Here is a 19,657-nt window from a genome sequence, read left to right as displayed (position 1 = left end):
CTTTCTTGCAACATAGTGTTTATACACGACTGTTTCAATGTAAGACATGTGTCCTTATCTTGCCATCAATGAAACATTCAACATATAAGCCATCCTATCTCAGCCATTCCTAAAGTTAAGTATCTTATATTTTGTCATATGATAGACAAATTATTACCAATTTTCATGGTATTTTAGTTTCACAAATTTAGCACATAGGTTTTAATTATTTAAAAAAATAATGAGTTTGTTTCATTGTGTGCTGGTACTGGTGTTCAGTGAACATCATGTTTCATTGTATACTACATAAAAATGTTTCATTGTGCGACTAGGGGGTGTTTTTTTAATCAATTAATAAAAACTGCACCAAAGAGTGAAAGAAATTTAAAAATATTTAGCTCCAAATAAACTTTAATACACATAGAACATAACAAAAACTTAAAAAACGCCAAACTCGAGTCTATATCTTGGTAAAAAATTGCGAAACTTAAATGAAAAAAAATACTTTAGTTGCACGAATTCACAATAATGCTCGTAGCAGCGTGCTCCTTCTCCGAGGCGCGCTCGTGTTTTGGGGAGGTGCTGGGGGTCCCTGAGCCTGCCCTTGCTTGACAGACGGCACTAGCTGGTAACACCTAGTTTCCGAGATATCGCAAAGTTACACTGTGTCCGATTGTTTCAATGTAGAACAATGTAGAACCGTTTAGGCTAGATGAGATGAACGTCGCATGCAAAAAAATCAAACGCAAGGAATCCAAGGACATTAACGACATGTCGACCCGCATTATTGACTATTTGCCTCCGACCGTCATCTCCCTGCTCTTAATGCTGTTTAATAAATGTGTATTCCATGGAACCTACCCAGAAGTTTTTAAACAAATAAAAGTACAACCTGTATACAAAGGGAAAGGTGAAATGCACGTACCTAAGCATTACCGGCCTATCTCACTTATACCGGTAATGTCAAAAATATTTGAATATTTATTAAGTAACAGATTAATGAAACACATTACATCTAACGATCTCCTAAACCGCCAGCAATACGCGTACCAGCCTGGTCGATCCACCTCGGACGCGGCGCGCGACGTCGTGACGCGAGTGATGGCGCACCTCGAGGGCGGGCGGCAGGTCGCCGCCATCTTCTGCGATCTGTCGCGCGCCTTCGAAATGATTGACCACAAACTTCTCCTCGCCAAGCTATCTATATATGGCTTCTCCGGTGGCTTCCATGACGTTATCGCCTCGTTCCTGAGTGACCGCAGACAGAGCACCTACGTGCTTAATACTAAGTCTAACCTTGAACAAATAGGAAACTGCGCAGTGCCCCAGGGATCGGTAATGGGAAACAATCTATTTTTACTATTGGTTAACGATATTACTGCCGCGTGTGGTGACCCCGAGTGTGTAATGTTCGCGGATGACACCTGTCTTATAGTAAACGCTGATGACATAGACGGATTAAGGTTTAAGCTAGGGCATGTAATGTGCCAAATGACTAAATGGTTTTCGGCAAACGGAATGATACTGAATGTAGAAAAAACTAATATAATACATTTTAAGTTAAGAAAAAGTATCATTCCACTGAGTATAGTGACAAACAATACTCCCGTTCCACAAGTTGACGCCACCAAGTACCTGGGCTTCGTTATCGACTCCGGGCTAACATGGTCTCCGCACATCGACTATGCGTGTGACAGGCTGTCCTCGGCGTGCTATGCCCTCTCGAGACTGGCACCAACGTTAACGAGTGAAAACTTAAAAAAAGCCTATTTTGGCTATTTTCACTCCATTCTAATACAAGGTGTTGATCTCTGGGCGGCATCCGCTGGCCGGGATAGACTGTTCAAATTGCAAAAAAGAGCGTTGCGCATCATTGACCGAAAGCCTACTGATCACCCGGCTCAGGACCTGTTTAGGAAACATAGAATCCTGACTTTGCCATGCGTCTTTGTCCTAACTGCCTGTAAATATGTTCGGTCCAACCTACAAAATTATAAAACTTACGGTGACAGGAATAAAAGGCTGTCACGCAGACAACACCTTCTAGTAGCACCCCGTCGACGACTAGCGAAGGCCCGCGCGATGCTCGAGGTTGTCGGACCTAACCTGTATAACCGTGTCCCTGTGGACATTCAAAATTCGCCTAGCGATGCCATATTCACCAAAAAACTTAAAAACGTGCTCATTGAATTAGCATGCTATAGTATAAACGAGTTTCTTCAAAGGGATCGTTGCACTCACTTATAAATTACATATAATATGGCTATTGTAAACCTACTCTATAACGTAAATAGTCATAAATTATATAATATAATTTTCTAGTTTTAAGATATTGACGTGTAAACTTTACTTTGTGTTTATAAATAAAAAATCTGAATCTGAATCTGAGAACAACTGACCCTATATGACAGTTAAAATTCACAGTTTTTGGAAACAAAGGTGAAGTTGACGAAATATAAAGTAAGCCGATCTTGTTCAAACTTGTTTGAGAGATCGGCTAACTTTATATTTCATCAACCTTACAGCCAGCGCAGATACAAAATGTCAGTTAAGATTTGCTACTCATGAATCCCAGTTCTACTAAAATATTTTTTTTTTTAAATACAGTAATGGAAAAGATTTTCTTTTTTTAATTCTTTGAAAAACACGTTTCCTCGGCCAAAATTCAAGACGTGCAGAAAATATTAATAACTGACTCATAACTTATATTTTTTTGTCAGCTTAAGTAGAGTAATAACACTAATAATAATGCGGTTTATATTGCATTAGAAGTACATTATAAAAACTTAGAGTTAGACCAAGAAAAGTCTTCAGCGATTCGATTTTGATAGCCCACGCAGTGCAAGTGTTATTTATATGTACGTCATAATTTCATAGAAGTTTGATGTTTTAAATAACGCTTGCACTGCGTGTGCTATCAAAATCGCTGCAGACTTTTCTTGGTCTAACTCTAATTATATAAACTCGGACCGAGTTCAGTATCAATTGAACGTAGTTAGCGAAAAGGATTCATCCATAAACTATGTCATTTAAATTAATGGCTTTTGTTTTTGAATTTTATTTAACAGATTATCGTAGATTATATCCTTTTCCCTAAACTACGTCCAATTATTGATAGAGTCGGACCAAGCTAACTCTGCATGGAATTTGCAATGACAAAGTGTGACTGTGTCATCATTAATGTAATTTTTTATGAAAATATGACGTTTATCTCACTCTCTCACTTTGTTAGCTTAGACGAACTCTAAATTTTTTAGCAGTTCTAAATAATATTAAAGTCTATATAATATGGCATGGAATTAGAAACAAAATCAAATAAAATAAAAAAATAAGGTCTAAATTCAAATTGAAGTAGTATAGCTGGTCAAGCAAATCTTGTCAGTAAAAAAAGGCACGAAATTCAAATTTTCTATGGGACGATATCCCTTCGCGCCTACATTTTTCAAATTTGCCGCCTTTTTCTACTGACAAGATCTGCTTGACCAGCTATATTGAATCCTTCTTCCTCGCGTTATCCCGGCATTTTGCCACGGCTCATGGGAGCCTGGGGTCCGCTTGACAACTAATCCCATGATTTGACGTAGGCACTAGTTTTTACGAAAGCGACTGCCATCTGACCTTCCAACCCAGAGGGGAAACTAGGCCTTATTGGGATTAGTCCGGTTTCCTCCCGATGTTTTCCTTCACCGAAAAGCGACTAGTAAATATACAACCAGCTATATTGAATACCGAGCTATAATGGTTAACCGTAAAATACTAAGGATCTATAGAGTCTGAGCGCTTGGATGTAACGATGCCCTTGCTGTTTCGACTGCACGACTCCTATAATTTCTATAAATTATCTGCTAGGTTGTTGTCGAATACAATGGCTCGCTTTTCGTATATACTTGCGAATGATTACATCGAGGATGAATGTGTCACTGAGTTTCATAGGATACTTTCCCAACTTAAACAAGAATAGTAACCTAACAAATTATTTTAATAAGATTGGTTTTAGTCAAATGATAAATAACACGTATACGACTGGAGACAGAACTTTGATTGATAATGTTTTTAGTAATATTCCGAATTCCATATTTGACATATGTTGTTGAAAGTTTTTTCAGCCACCACAAACAAATTTGTCTCAGAATTAATGATATATTAAATATGTAGTAAAAACTATAAGGGTTGCGAAACTATAAGGGTTCCTATAGGGTAGTTGAATACGGAATCCTATAAACAGGCAAACAACCTCTGTAAAATATAACGATGCGGACGCAACACTAAATGCCTCGAGCTATCTCGGGCTTGGCCAAATTATTTAAAGACAAAAACAATATTGCTCGAGACGTTTCACCGCTTTACCAGGAGCCACACGCGTTGGTGGACTGATACAAATGGCTGCAGTCTTTATTTATGGCGAACAATAGTCGACTTAAAAGCTTCAGTGACCCGTTTTAATAATAATTGTCTTTACTAAAAGATAAAATTATAATTACTAGACAAAATTTCTCTTCAACCAAAAATAAATTCTCAAGAATGGAAGGGAACTACCAGAAAATGTCAAACTCAATAATAATAATAATAAGCCAAGAAGGACAAGTCCAGTAAGTACCTAGACTTGGCTCACGTGATAACCGCCATGTGGGATGTTGATTCGACGACCATTGTCCCGATAGTCGTTTCAGTGAACGGTCTAATAGCGAAGAGTTTCGACCAACATCTTCAGAGAGACTCTCGCTAGTTGGTTGGATCAAGGGCCAGATGCAGAAGGCGGTGATCTTGGACACGGCTCGGATAGTCCGCTGATGGTTCTTCCCTCTGCAGCCCTGACCACCGGCAGGTTGGGCCTTGCCCCGCTGCTGGCGGCACCTTAGGTGATTTTTTTTATAATGTGTTTATATGTATTTTTTATTGTTTTGTAAGTGTTTTTATATTTTACTTTTATATTCATATTATAAATCACCTAGTCTAAGAGTAGAAAAAAATGAAGAGATAATAATAACTCCAAGGCAAAGTCAATATTAATACCTTAAAAGAACACCAATTAGTACTTAATTGAAATAGATACATAATGTGTCACAAAACATAGTATTACGGCCCAACGTGTGGCTACAGTTGACATCAGAACGTCACCAGAGGAGTTCCTTATAAAAGTCTTCAATTTTGTCACGTCACACGCTCTTATCCCTTTTAGTTCCACGCTTTTGCAAATATGTATCAATAAAAGTTCACGCGTGTTAGTAAAAGGGGGTGGGGTGGGGGGTTAGCTGGCAATCTTATTAATCGGTTGGAATTGGATTCGTATTAATCGGGCGAAATTCCCACCATTAGAGCCGTGGCCGTGATTGGTTACACTGCTTACTTAATTGTGACATCATTATAGTAAACTTTAGTTATTTAAACTTTATTGCACAAAACATAAAAAATAATATACAAATGGCGGACTTAATGCCTAATGGCATTCTCTACCAGTCAACCATCGGGCCAAACAGAGACATGTAAAAATGGTGCAAGGAGAACAGAGGAATTTATAAGAACAATGGAAAACAACTGAACAACTAATAATTCTGATAAACTACATATATAATACACAAATACACAATATGCACTTTACTAAGTCAATACAGATAAGTGTGGCATACGGGTAAGTGTGGCATACGGATAATTGTGGCATACGGGTAAGTGTGGCTGGCCTTCACATTGGGTCCTGTTTACACATTGATTTAGTGGTTTATAGCGAGTTCATGCATTTATTTGCCACTAAACGCAAGTAGCAAATCGCTGACTCAATATTACAAAGTTCTACTATATCACATTTTTAAGATAGTTGAAATTCTACTAAATTTCACTTCGAGCAACACGGAAGGGAGGCGGCATTCGCACTATTTCCCCTCTGCCGAGGTACAAGATTAGCGCGTCAATCTAATCTAGCGCGGGTAATAAAACTAGTTGCACTTGGATTTTTCACTAGACCGAGTCCAGATATGCGCGCGTGAACACTGCTGCACAAAAATGCCTGTTTGCTCGGTTTTTTGTTATAAAAAGAGGTCGGGGACATCAAATTTACAAAAAGAAAGTGTTACATTTCACATGTAATATTTTTTTTTACATATCATACGTTTAATTACATTCAAACACAATTATTATATTTTAGTCTCATGTAATTGTTGGATTTATCGATTTTGCTCGCTCAGTACAAATTGCGGATCGGTCGAGCGACAAATCCGACTTCTCATCTCTCAGAATACAATAACATACTTCAACGAAAATGTGTTAGTGTGCGTGTTGTGACACTTGTCCACACTTGTCACTCGTTCGTACACAAAAAGAGATCGAGGTTTGCAAGATTTGTCTTTGACGTGTGTCATTTTCTATGTATTTGTGTCGTCATTACAGATTGGATTTTGTATGTAAGTGTGTGAGAAGTGCGACTGTGTTCACCTTTCCCCCCGCGAAAAATGGCAGAAAGATTTGTACGGTGAGATATCGCTTGGGCCCCTCCCTTCCGATGTGTCGGAAGCCGGTGTTGCTCGAAGAAATTTCATGATGAAAATATTCAAATTTCAGTTCGATTAAAGTGAAACATAGAACCTTGTAATATTGGGCCAGCGAAATGTCAAATTTCGTGTAAAAATGCGTTGCGTGTCGCGATTTTGATAGCCCAGACTGTGCAAGTGTTATTTTAAACCAGGGATCGGATACCGGTGTTTTTTTGTATGGGAACGAAAACGATATGTTTTCGTTCTTTGTTAATTATTTCATTTCTAATTAGGCAATCAAATAATACGAATTCTTTACCTAAAAACACAACTGAGTCCTACATTTCGAGTATAAAATAATTCGAAATATATGGTTATTTCGAAGTTTTCCAAAAACCGGTTCCGATCCCTGTTTTACGCAGCGTACTACGTAGGCGAACAACACGCGAACGCGAAGCGAAGCGATGCGGCGCGGGGTGAATCAATCCCTTTGATTCCTATAGAAGTGTCCTACGTGGGTGATCTCGTTGCGAACGCGAACGCCTTGGGCCCGCTGCGCCGCGCCGCGCCGCGCCGCGCCGCGTCGCGTGCGCGAGTTGTTCGCTTACGTAAAACGCAGCGTTAAACGTCAAACTTCTATGAAATTATGATATCATATCGTGTGCAGTGCACACCAACTTCTAGGGATAAAAGCCCCGATCGAAAAGGTCCTTAATCACTTTAAAATTATTCTCTTTTCCGGGCATTTGCGGCAAGTTATTGAATATTCGCCGGAAATTTATCGCTACCGCTTTCTTTGTACATTTACCGTTACTATTTAATACCGTTTTCGGTTGAATTTGTTTTAACTCTAAATATATACCGTCACTATATGATGATGCCACTGTAAATGTTGTATTGACTCGTGAAAGAGCCCTTGAAGCCTATGTAGTTAGTTAATATCTGGGAGCTTTGCTCGGAAAACATAAAACTCAAAAATGCGCGTTTTCCCAGAGATAAGACCTAGCTAGATCCATTTATCATCCCCGAAAACCGCCATATAGCAAATTTCATCGAAATCGTTAGAGCCGTTTCCGAGATCCCCGAAATATATATATAAATAAACAAGAATTGCTCGTTTAAAGGTAAGGTATTGCTTGTTGAAGTCTAGTAGAAATCTAATTCATTTTCCGAATCGAGCCGTTAGATTAGACAGATAGATACTCGTAGATATATTAGATTAGAGAGAGTTTAAATTATGTATTTCGTTACTTTAAAACTAGAGGCTGTAGGCTGTTATGAAACAGCTCAAATGGATTGATAATTGGAGGGTCGAATGGAGTTAAGTAAAACCAAACATTACCGAAGATGTGTTATATTCTTGGTATCCAAGTATACCTAGAGATAGGGTTGCCATATGGAAGAATTAAAAGCCGTGATAAAAATCCGGACATCACCCTAAAAATCCGGACATTTCTTGTAGCAGAGATTTGGCGTAACTTGAACGACGCCCCGGCGGCGCGCTGCTCTCTGCGGTGTACTGTATCGTGGTTCTACTTTTCCCTTTCCCTTCGCCCGATCCCGTAGCCCCCTCCCCGGGCGCGCATTTTATTTTTATAAGGTCATTCCTAGAAATACGGACACATGCCAAGTCCGGCCGCAATCCGGAAAAAGGGTCAAAAATCCGGACATGTCCGGACAAATCCCGACGTATGGCAACCCTATCTAGAGAGAGCAAGTAAATCTAACTAAACATAACTTATTTACACGCTATTATTGCTTACATGCTATTTATTATTTATACAATTACGTGTAGTTACTGTTAATATGTTAGTTTAGGCATATAGTATACAGCCACATATACCTAAATACTAGAGTAATATTATGTATTAGGTTGTTGCATAATTATTTTCCCACTTTGGAAAAAAAAAATTGTAATAATTATTTATTGAAACAATTAATCGACAATATAATCACCATCATTATCTAGGACGTGTAACCATCTGCTAGGCAAAGTTTCAATACCCTTAGCCCAGAATGAAAGTGGCTGAGAGACAAAGAAGTTGGCAAGGTAATTTTTTAGGTCGCCGGAATTTTCGAATTTCTTTTTACGAAGATGCTGTTTCAAAGCCCGAAAAAGATGATAGTCGGAAAGTGCTACATTTCATTCATTCATTCATTTCAGCCTATATACGTCCCACTGCTGGGCACAGGCCTCCTCTCATGCGCGAGAGGGCTTGGGCTATAGTCCCCACGCTAGCCCAATGCGGATTGGGGACTTCACATACACCTTTGAATTTCTTCGCAGATGTATGCAGGTTTCCTCACGATGTTTTCCTTCACCGAAATCTAGTGGTAAATATCAAATGATATTTCGTACATAAGTTCCGAAAAACTCATTGGTACGAGCCAGGATTTGAACCCGCGACCTCCGGATTGAAAGTCGGACGTCATATCCACTCGGCTACCACCGCTTACAAAGTGAAAGTGCTACATCAGGGCTATAAGTTGGATGAGGTATTGTTGTCCAACCGAGCTCCTCTAGAAATTTACAGGTCATTTTCGCCGTATGTGGTCTTGCATTATCATGAAGTAATGATAGTTCGAGTCGTTTTGGCTTTTTTTCTTTAACAGCGTTCGTCAACTTTTGTAGTTGACTCACGTAGGCTTCGGCATTAATAGTCTGATGGTCGTCCAGTAACTCCCACAACAACATTCCTTGCGAATCCCAGAAAACTGACAGGAGAAGTTTCTGGCCATGCGGACTGCTTTTCGGCTGTGTTGGTGGCCGTTTATCGGAAGGCATCCAAAAGGCTTTTCATGTAACGTTCTCGTACAAGACCCAGGACTCGTCTCCAGTGATGATCGACTCCAGGAAGCTCTTTCTTTGGGGGCGCAACAGCAGACTTTCACAAATGTTGACTCGTAATGCACGTTGAGCATCGGTCAAAGCATGAGGCGTCCATCTCGACAAAACTTTACGGTAACCCATCGACTGCAGATGGCGATCTATGGTACTGTAGTGATATTTAAGAGTTTCCTCTAAATCCCTGGTGGTGGAATCCGGATGCAACTCAAGCTCGCGCTACAATGCTTCTTCGTCAAACGTGACGGGGCGACCAGTATGAGGAATGTCTTTTAGACTTGTGTCTCCTTCATTAAAGCGCTGGAACCAATTTCGTACTGTGCGATCGGTAGTAGTGTTTGGGCCAAAAGCAGTGTTAATCTTATTTGCTGTTTCCCTCGAACTGGTTCCCAATTTGTGTTCGTATAAGTTGGTATAAGTAAATCACTCGAAGATGTCGTTGGTCCATTTTTTCGATTTTAACTAAATCTCTGTAACAAGCCCGCGCTTATATACCCTACGTGAAAGATTCGAGAACATTCTACTATACACTAGATTTATTCTAGAATATTCCCGAGACTACTGAAAATATCAAGAAAATTTTGAAGTGGCAAAAAAAATTATGCAACAACCTAATAGTAACCAGTAAAGGTTACATGCGAATGGAAACTGCATTACTGCTGCGACGTTGCTGCGGGCGCTGTCACTGTCAAATTTATTGATAAATATTAACATAAAAAAGACCGAAGTGATCCCATAAGAGCACCGTGAACAGTTTTATACGGTGCTCTAAAAACTGACTTCAAAAAGGATGAAATAAAATATAAGGTACTTACATAGGTATCCATTTTATTACATGTGCTAGCAACCGATTTGTTCGAAGTATTTGCACACTTAAAACATGTCTAACACTAAGTATGTCTCTACAAATGTAAAGTAATTATGCACGTAGGAAACGGCATGTAAAGTAAAGTTGAACGGTTAAGCAGGGGGCCGCGCTGAAAGTTTCTGGAATCCGATTGAAACTTGGAGTTGCACTTGTTTGCCATGGTCGAGTATTCGCGTTGGCTAGGCACCAATCTGACTGCTGGTAAACCAGTGTTTAGTTACGTCTAGTACATTTGCTATATGAATTAGTGTACCACGGTCGTATATGCTAGGTAGTGATAAAAACTCATTCACAGTGTATCTTGCTCCCACCAATTTATATGTATGAGCGAGATGCACCGAGAGTTAAAAATTACGCTAGCGTAAATAGCCGCGGTAAACTTATGATATGCGAGTACGAGCGAGATGCAGACAAAGTAAGTTACTTAGACGTGAGTGCATATGTCAATGTCAAAACAGGTGGTAGTGGTAAAGGGCTCCGGTACGGTCTCAATCGCAATTATAATACGGAGTCAACAACTCAATTTATCAAGGAAATGTTTCGCTGTTTCTGATTAAATAGGCTTGTACCTTTCAGGGATGTAACGGATGTGGTTTTATCGGAACCGAAAACGGAAACAGATGTTTTCAATTTAGTTTAACGGAACCGAAAACGGAAACGGAATCGATAACGGAAACGGAAACGAAAACGGAACCGGAACCAGAATCGGAGCCTGACTTTTTTACGATGTAGTCGTTTTCCGCTTTCTAGAATAAACCTTCAGACAAAGTTTACACTTAGCCGTGTCCCCACTAACTTTATTAAAATACTTCCAAATCGAACTTGATTTCGGCTTCGTTGTGCGTTTTTTACACACTAGCATTCACCACACACACTACACACAGTCAGTAGCCAGTACACAACAGAACACATACGATTTTAATTTTAATAACACGAATAAAATGTACGCCGCCGCCGCGCGAAGCATTGACATCCGTTATAACTTCCGTTTCAAACATAACGGAACCGGAACAGAAACGGATGTGTAATACCAAACGGAAGTCGGAGCTCCGTAACATCCCTGGACTACCTTTTACATTATAGACCGACCGCTTAAATGAGTCCTCGCCTGCGCGGTAAGGTGCGGGCGCCGTACGCCTGCCGCCCGCACCTTCCCCGCCGCCCTTAGTCGTCCTACCCCGTCGCCCCCGTACCGCGCAGGCGAGGACTCATTTAAGCGGTCGGTCTATAGTTTGCCTGAGAGTTCGATCAACTCGCTTGGTTTCTGTGAGCGATTGGAATGAAGCCCTTCCGCGGTGTTTAGCGGTTCATGCAATCAAGTTTTCCGGTGGGTGAGTGGTTAAGTTACTCGCACGCTGTGACGAAAGTCACGATTTCAGTCCCGCCCCAACACGCATCACTACACCTTATAAAACAAAGTTCCCCGCCGCGTCTGTCTGTTTGTATGTATGTATGTTCGCGATAAACCCAAAAACTACCGTACGGATTTTCATGCGGTTTTCACCTATCAATAGAGTGAGTCTTGAGGAAGGTTTAAGTGAATAATTTGTTAAGGTTTTGTGTAACCCATGCGAAGCCGGGGCGGGTCGCTAGTTTAAAATACTTACGACCGTAATAGGTGACGTTACAAAAGAAGTTCAAACTTGGAATTTAATTCGAAAACACGGCAAATAATTCAATTAGTTTCCAAAGAAGTAGGTACAGTATCGAACTTAATTGACTGATCGTTAGTGAAGGTCTCCGCTTAAGCTTGGGCAAAAATGCTTTCGTATGTCCGGATGGTCTCCTCTACAGGTTGCAATTCTAAACCAATTCTAATGAAATTTTGTGAGCAGGTTCCATGATTGAATATTTTTTTTTGTCGATTCAGTTTTTGGAAATATTTAAAAATGGCGGAGCGATAAATATGTTCAGTTTTAAGTTAAGCTCGAGAGGTCTACAGCTCACAGAGTGACTGATAGTTTATATCTGGGTGCCTAACCAAGATGCCAATCGTTTGCCGTAGCGAACGGAACGCTAATGTCTCTCTGTCGCACTAAGTAATATGGAAGAGTAATAGAAAGATTACCGTTTAGTTATAGCCACGGCGAAAACGATTGGCATCTTGACTAGGTCCTCTGGGATGATTAAAGCAAAGAAAGAAGAAAGCTAAATGGCCAAAATCACACCGAAAAACAAAAGTTGTCTCATCCAGAAAGTTAAGGATAATGGACCCTATTATCCGTTTTTACGAAGACTACACTAACTAGAACAAGGACTGCTAACCGAGACGAAAGTTAACTAGTGATGTACCGACTATTGATTTGGCCGACTAGCCGACTAGCCGACTAATCGGCGCTCGGATGGCCGATTAGTCGGCCGACTAGTCGGCTAGTCGGCCAGATCATTAGTTTGGTCTAAAATCGGTTCAAATGCACTAAAAAACAATCATTTTACCACTAAAAAAAAAAATTTTACAAAAAAAACCTAAGGTTATATTTCATACGGCGACCGGATAATCGGACATAAAAAAGCGACCACAAGGTCAATAATTTCGAACAAAAGTTTTCGTAAGCACCCGAAATAAAAATTTGGGTAAAATAGGTAAAAAGCTTATGAAAATATGTACTGTTTATTTATTTTTGCCCTGTTTTTCTGTCACATATAAAGTGCCGACTAGTCGCCGACTAATCGCCGACTACAAATGAGGCCGGATAGTCGGCTTTCCCGACTAGTCGGCGACTAGTCGGTACATCCCTAAAGTTAACCATTTCTTCACGGAATTTTCCTTCACTGAAATGGAAAAACAAAAATATTTTGTTACAAATGTATTTTGCTTTCCTAGTAGGTAGTCGAGATGAAAAAAGAGTGTTCTGACTTGAACTGAGTCGCTTAACTTCAAACTCGGGTAATTCCATCTGTCAGATTATGCGATTTTGGTATTAAGAAAAGGTAACAGGGTAGATATTTGCTGAGAGGGTCGAATGGATAATCGATTGGCGTAAAAATACCTCATCAGAAATGGGTGGCTTTCATCCCTTGGATATCAATCTACTATTGTTTAACAGATTACGGGTTTAAGCTAAAAAAAAAATTGTTATATAACTAGTTGACATTATTTCATTCTGATAGCACATAATGTTCCTGAAAGAAATCTTCACGACTATTTAACAAAAAAACCGGGCAAGTGCGAGTCGGACTCGCGCACGAAGGGTTCCGTACCATAACGCAAAAAAAAACGAAAAAAAAAGCAAAAAAAAAACGGTCACCCATCCAAGTACTGACCACTCCCGACGTTGCTTAACTTTGGTCAAAAATCACGTTTGTTGTATGGGAGCCCCATTCAAATCTTTATTTTATTCTGTTTTTAGTATTTGTTGTTATAGCGGCAACAGAAATACATCATCTGTGAAAATTTCAACTGTCTAGCTATCACGGTTCGTGAGATACAGCCTGGTGACAGACAGACGGACGGACGGACGGACGGACGGACGGACGGAAGGACGGACGGACGGACGGACGGACAGCGAAGTCTTAGTAATAGGGTCCCGTTTTACCCTTTGGGTACGGAACCCTAAAAAGCGCTGTTAAGACACTGATTACCAGTTCGCCGGACGATTTTAGCCTGTCAGTTGTTCGGAACTGTCACCTTTTGCGTTTAACTGACAGGCTGATATCGTCCGGCGAACTGGTAATCTCTGGGCCCTTTTAGCGCTCAATCTACCGATATATTTTTCAATAATGTCAGTAACTATGCTTCGGAATATTGCCTTTACGAATGTAGCCAACTTATGAACAGCGAACAATTGAATCCTTAAATACCTCCCTGAAGTTGTTCAAGGCGAGTTTATGCTAAAATATGCATTAAGTTTGAGTGGGGAGGTTTCCGGCCCATCTGCATTCGAGCTGCTTCTCGACTGTTCTGTTTTATTGTCGAGATAACGCTATCGCTGTCTTGCTCTGTTCGGGTAAGGACGGCGCGTTGGATACTGTAAAATGGGGTGAGTAGGGTTCGCGGGGAGAGTTGGGTTATGAATGGGGGAGAAGGGATGAAAGGGGGGTGAGATGGGATTTTAAGGCTAGGTACTGCTACAAAAATAATGTATTCCAATTTAAAATGGAGCTATAGTAATACTCATAATAAAAAAAAATCGATCCAACAATCTTCCAAAATCACCTTTGTATGAAAACCCAAAGGTGGGATTTCCTGTTTATCGTCAAAGTTATGAAATGGAACTACCCAAAATAAAATAAAAACTAAAATACAAACGTCTGGAACACTTATTATATACACCATTCAGTTTGCATATGTAAAAATAAAATGTTGACGAGGTTTGAATGTCAGTTTTGCACCTACTCACCCCATTTTACGGTACTGTAAAATAGTCCTACAGGCGTCCGCTGGCTGGCACGGGTGCACGAAGTGACGAAGTTAACGAAAATTAGTAGGCAAAGGGGCCCACAGATTATGGTGTTCGCCGGACGATATCAGCCTGTCAGTTAAATGCAAAAGGTGACAGCTCCGAACAACTGACAGGTTTATATCGTTAATGACAACGTAAAAGGGTTAATGAGCAACGCTAACTGACGCGGATGCGTGCGCGCCGGATTTTAACTAAAACGGCACCAGCTAGCGGACGCCCTTAGCTCCAATATTTGCTCCAAATTAAGGAAATTATGTTTTTTTTTAAGTGAGTATCCAAATATACTCAAATACTTTACTCAAATGAACTGATTTAAGCGCTGGTGGCCTAGCGGTAAGAGCGTGCGACTTTCAATCCGGAGGTTGCGGGTTCAAACCCCGGCTCTGATAGTATAAGAACGTATATTGTCTAAATACCTGCACATTAATACGTTAGGTTGCGCTGACACAAGCAATATGCGTTTAAGTCTCGTAGTTGAGGTGGTCTATGGTTATTTGTATTAAACCAAAATGAAGTAGGGTAGTTTAGCCGGTTGTCGGCCAGTTAAGCAAAATTTCGAATTCAAATGAGTTTTATGAACAATATATTCGACCAATCTTTGTCATTTTGTGATTTTTAGACTAAAAATATAATACACTTACCATGTTTGTATCAAAATCCGTTATTAATTACAACGTTTTGTTTGTATAATTAAAAATATGAAAAAGTAGCAATTTAGCTGGTTTTCGGACACTTTTTTTGGTTCTCGGCCGCTTGTTAACTAGTTGTTGGCCGCTGTTATTTATGTTTTTAAATGACTCTTATTTCACTATCAATAGGAATTATTTTTGAATAAAACAACAAATATTCAATGGTACAATGTATTACATTAAGGAACGTTAATGGGAACTTTTATGGTACCCACATCTCGTAAAGAGTTTTCCAAAACATACTCAAAAATATTAAAATAAGACATTTTGTAGCCTAACTAGCAGCGTGCGGAAGGTCAGATGGCAGTTATTTTCGTAAAAACTAGGCTCCTATGAGTCGTGACAACGCTAGGAAGATCATGAAGACGTTACATTAAAATAACGAAAATTCTTCGTCGCTGATAGTCAAAAACTCATCTTCTTTTTGAAGCATCTTGTTAATATAAAAATAGTGTAAAAATTATTTACTTTTCAAGGGCCGAAAACTAAATAAATTTTACTTGTTTCTCGGCCGTCATAAGTTAGCTAGGCCGAAAACTAACTTTTTATAATCCTGTTCTTGGCCGCCAAATACAAAAGATTTTAAAGCAGATTTTAACCAATTATTTGTTAATAAGCATGCGGCCGACAACTAACTACATGAATTACTTGGATACAAATAAGTATTATTTGAAATATTTATTTTGTTGGCTGTCTTTTAATAGGAAAGATTAATCAATTAAAAATTACGTGCCTCAATCCTGTTCTCGGCCGGGCGGCCGAGAACTATATCTTTACGAAATTGCATTTAGTTACCCGACCATCAAATTTAATCGACTTATATAAAAAAAATCGTACATTTAAATCATAATAACATAAATTCAACTTATCCACAATGCACATTAACATCAATAATGGCCTCAAACCCACGAAAACAATATTTTTACTTACCTTGAAAAAATATTGAATCACAATTTTTTTTACAAATTTGTCCAACATCCACACTTGCTAAATTGCTTTGGTGCACTGACGAGCCAATCAAAACGTTATCAAGCTAACAAATTTAGGATATGTCAATGTCAACTTAATTTATCCGACTACCCTCATTTTTTCAATAAATACGGTAAAGTTGTCATGTTATTACAGTTTTACTACGTAGTGGCCGAGAACCGGAGGTGGCCGGTAAACCGGCTAAACTACCTAGGTACGTCTCAAAATAAATGTACCAGACCTATTATAGACCGACCGTTTAAATGAGTCCTCGCCTGCGCGGTACGGGGGCAACGGGGTAGGACGACTAAGGGCGGCGGGGAAGGTGCAGGCGCCGTACGCCTGCCGCCCGCACCTTCCCCGCCACCCTTAGTCGTCCTACTCACTGGACTCACTTAATTAAGCGGTCGGTCTAGTCGGTCTATAGTCTAAAGCAGCTGCATTAACCCAAGTACGCCAGTCGTTCGTATCTTATAACGAAATCAGTGCAAGTTGGCTCCGTCTCTATAACAAGGAAGGATTACTCACAGTAATGTATTTGAAGAAAGAAGTTCACTGAACGGGACGTTATATGCGCAATGCGATTAATTTAACAACATGTTTTACTGCTTTTATCAAAAAACGATTTTAGAGAAGTGTTTCAATTGCAAATAAATCATTGACGGACATGGTGCAGGTGCAGCTTAATGATAAAAAATATAGTGTGGAGAAATAAGTCGGCCCCTGGAGGGAAACTACCTTAAATCCTTAAGTTGGCTCATTTTACTTAAAGGAGACATTCCTTTATTTTTAAAAAGAAACAAAACTGCATTCAAAGATTTTTTTTCTTCATTTGGCTTGTCTAAAAAAATCTTGAGTACTAAATATTCGATTTTATGGATATTTTGTACAACAGACGAGTGTAAGACCTAATGTTTCTTGGAGAAATGTTATCATTAACATTAACTGTATCGACTAGTAGAATAAAATTGCGAGTGTTTATTTTTTGGAATTTTGCGAGTGTTTATTTGTTCGAGTCCCGGGCGAGGCAAGCGAGTTTTAGAAAATCTTTGAATGCAGTTTTGTTTCTTTTTAAAAATAAAGGAATGTTTCCTTTAAGTAAAATGAGCCCACTTAAGGATTTAAGGTAGTTTCCCTCCAGGGCCCGACTTTTCTTTTTACACTGTATAACTATAATTCATAAGGTGACAACCTAAACTCAATAATTATTTACTAATAAATAACTAAACAAAAATTTACCTTATCATGGTACTATTACAATTTGAATTAATTTATTTCAATAGATGAAAGTGAAGAAGTTTGAAGGTTGTACACACAGACCTTGACTGTGTCTACATAAAATTCGCTCAGTAGAAAATTGAACCGAAAATTCGACATTTCGACCTCGGAGAGGCAATTGGACAAGCGTGTAAGTACCTAATACAAGAGCTTTTTCACACTGTCCGATCCAATATCGGATGTCGGATAGGACTACAACGAAGCAAAAAGTAAAAAGTGCCTTAATATTATAATTAAAATAAATATTTTGGGGACAATCTAACACAAATCGACCTAGCCTCAAACTAAGCAAAGCTTGTACTATGGGTACTAGACGACGATATACATACGGATATAGATAAATACATACTTATATACATAGAAAACAGCCATGACTGAGGAACAAATATCTATGTTCATCACACAAATAAATGCCCTTTACTTACCGGGATTCGAACCCGGGACCATCGGCTTCATAGGCAGGGTCACTACCCACTATGGCAGACCGGTCGTCACTTAGGTATTTATTAAATTATTGTTTGATGTTCAAAATAAATAAATATTAAAGGACATCTTACACAAATCTATCCAGCCCCACAGTAAACTCAATAAGATTTGTGCATACATAGGCAGACATCCATAGCTCAGAAATAAATAACTGTGATAAACACACAAATAAATTCAAAAGAATGCGTAAAATAAAAGAACTTGACGCCACAGGGAATTTTCTAGTAGCTGTTTTCAAAATGTCCTCGACATCCGGTATCGGATCGGACAATGTGAAAACGCTCTTACGCGTAATAACACCCTTGTAACACTTTCAGAAACTTGTCAAATTAATTAAGACCCATCGCAGTACTTTAGTTGTGTACCTACAAAAGTTTTGCTTTGCTTCTCTGGCTGATAGTAAAGTTATTAAATACAGGGTGAACATGTATAATGGATCTGTTTGCAAAGATCTAAAATTTATGAGATCCTAACTAAAGAAAAGTTAAGTTAATGTTATCGCTCGAAATTACTGCGATGACTGCTTGACATCAGGCGGGCCGCAAGCTTATTTGTCACCTTCGTGGTGTAAAAAATATCCTATTAGGCTATTTCTGCAGGGGATTATGAAATCGAATCCGTACTTATTTTTGTACATAAAGAAACAGATACCTACGCTGCTGGACTGACTTTTATTTTGCTGTCGTTTTTTTGGATAGATAGTACCTACAATTCCTTAAAAATCTACCTCTGAGTTACATACGGTAGTTTCGTAACTCGACGGAAAATTGCATACATTTTTTTCGGAAAAGTTTTGATTCCGTATTTACCCCGCACAGAATGAGGGGCTTTTCAAACCAGCCCTATTGTATCCAAATCTAACGAAAAAATGCCTTTTTACTTAGCAACTGTATATTACCTAGTAGATAAAGTGTCTCGGAGAAATTAACTTTAGTTATAATTTACTGAATATATAAATGAACAAACCATTATATAACATTTCTGGATTAACCCCAATAGCTAGTTTACCCTGTATATCGAGTAATATTTATGCCTGTTTTTCGCAGTTTTTCCGAGTATATTGCGGGGCAGCTGCAAGGTTGTTTATCATCACATTTTACAATATTTATGCATTAAAAATGTTTCATTCGTTATACTCATATTTTCCACATAAAATGAATAGGTATTTATAATGAAGGTACAAACAGCAACACTTAACTGTACATCGGTGGACGTTATTACAAAATGCATAAGGTCCACCGATGTACAGTTAACAGTGTGGGCGATGGTACAATGTTCATGTTTTATTAAATTGCATTAATAGCAATATTCTTTATGATTGTAATAAGGTATAATAATATTTAACATATCCGTAGTATAGTACCCATTACGGCAGAATTCCTGACCTCAAAATCGTAGAGAAATTCCGCTTTTATAATGTTCTGTGAAGTGTCCGTGAATTTCTAATAACTATCGGCACTTCCATTTCATGTTTAGAGCCTCATAATATACCACCCATGTTTAGCGAGTGCTGGGCCAAACTTGTATGGGAGCGGAACATCATCGTTTCAGTTTTTTATCCGTGTCTTTTATAATAATGATACCTAAATAAGTGATCGTTCACTTTCCTCTAAAGATAATTAATTAATTACATTCAAAATACAGTGAAACTTGGTTAAGTGGGACCTGGATAAGTG

At 39.0% G+C, this 19,657-nt stretch overlaps 2 long non-coding RNA genes across 2 annotated transcripts in view; one reads left to right on the top strand and one right to left on the bottom strand.

Moving 5' to 3' along the window:
* LOC134798468 (uncharacterized) overlaps window positions 1-19,657 on the bottom strand; it is a 350,482-nt gene that overhangs the window by 256,276 nt on the left and 74,549 nt on the right. The window lies entirely within an intron of this gene.
* On the top strand, window positions 8,424-9,692 carry LOC134797921 (uncharacterized). The gene is made up of 3 exons (XR_010145132.1): window positions 8,424-8,568; window positions 8,911-9,029; window positions 9,546-9,692. It is a non-coding gene; the product is annotated as an uncharacterized LOC134797921 (long non-coding RNA).

Source organism: Cydia splendana, chromosome 16 (assembly GCF_910591565.1).
Source record: "Cydia splendana chromosome 16, ilCydSple1.2, whole genome shotgun sequence".
Taxonomy (NCBI): domain Eukaryota; kingdom Metazoa; phylum Arthropoda; class Insecta; order Lepidoptera; family Tortricidae; genus Cydia; species Cydia splendana.
The sequence above is the reverse complement of the archived record's forward strand: the minus strand, read 5'-3'. Positions and strand labels throughout refer to the sequence as shown.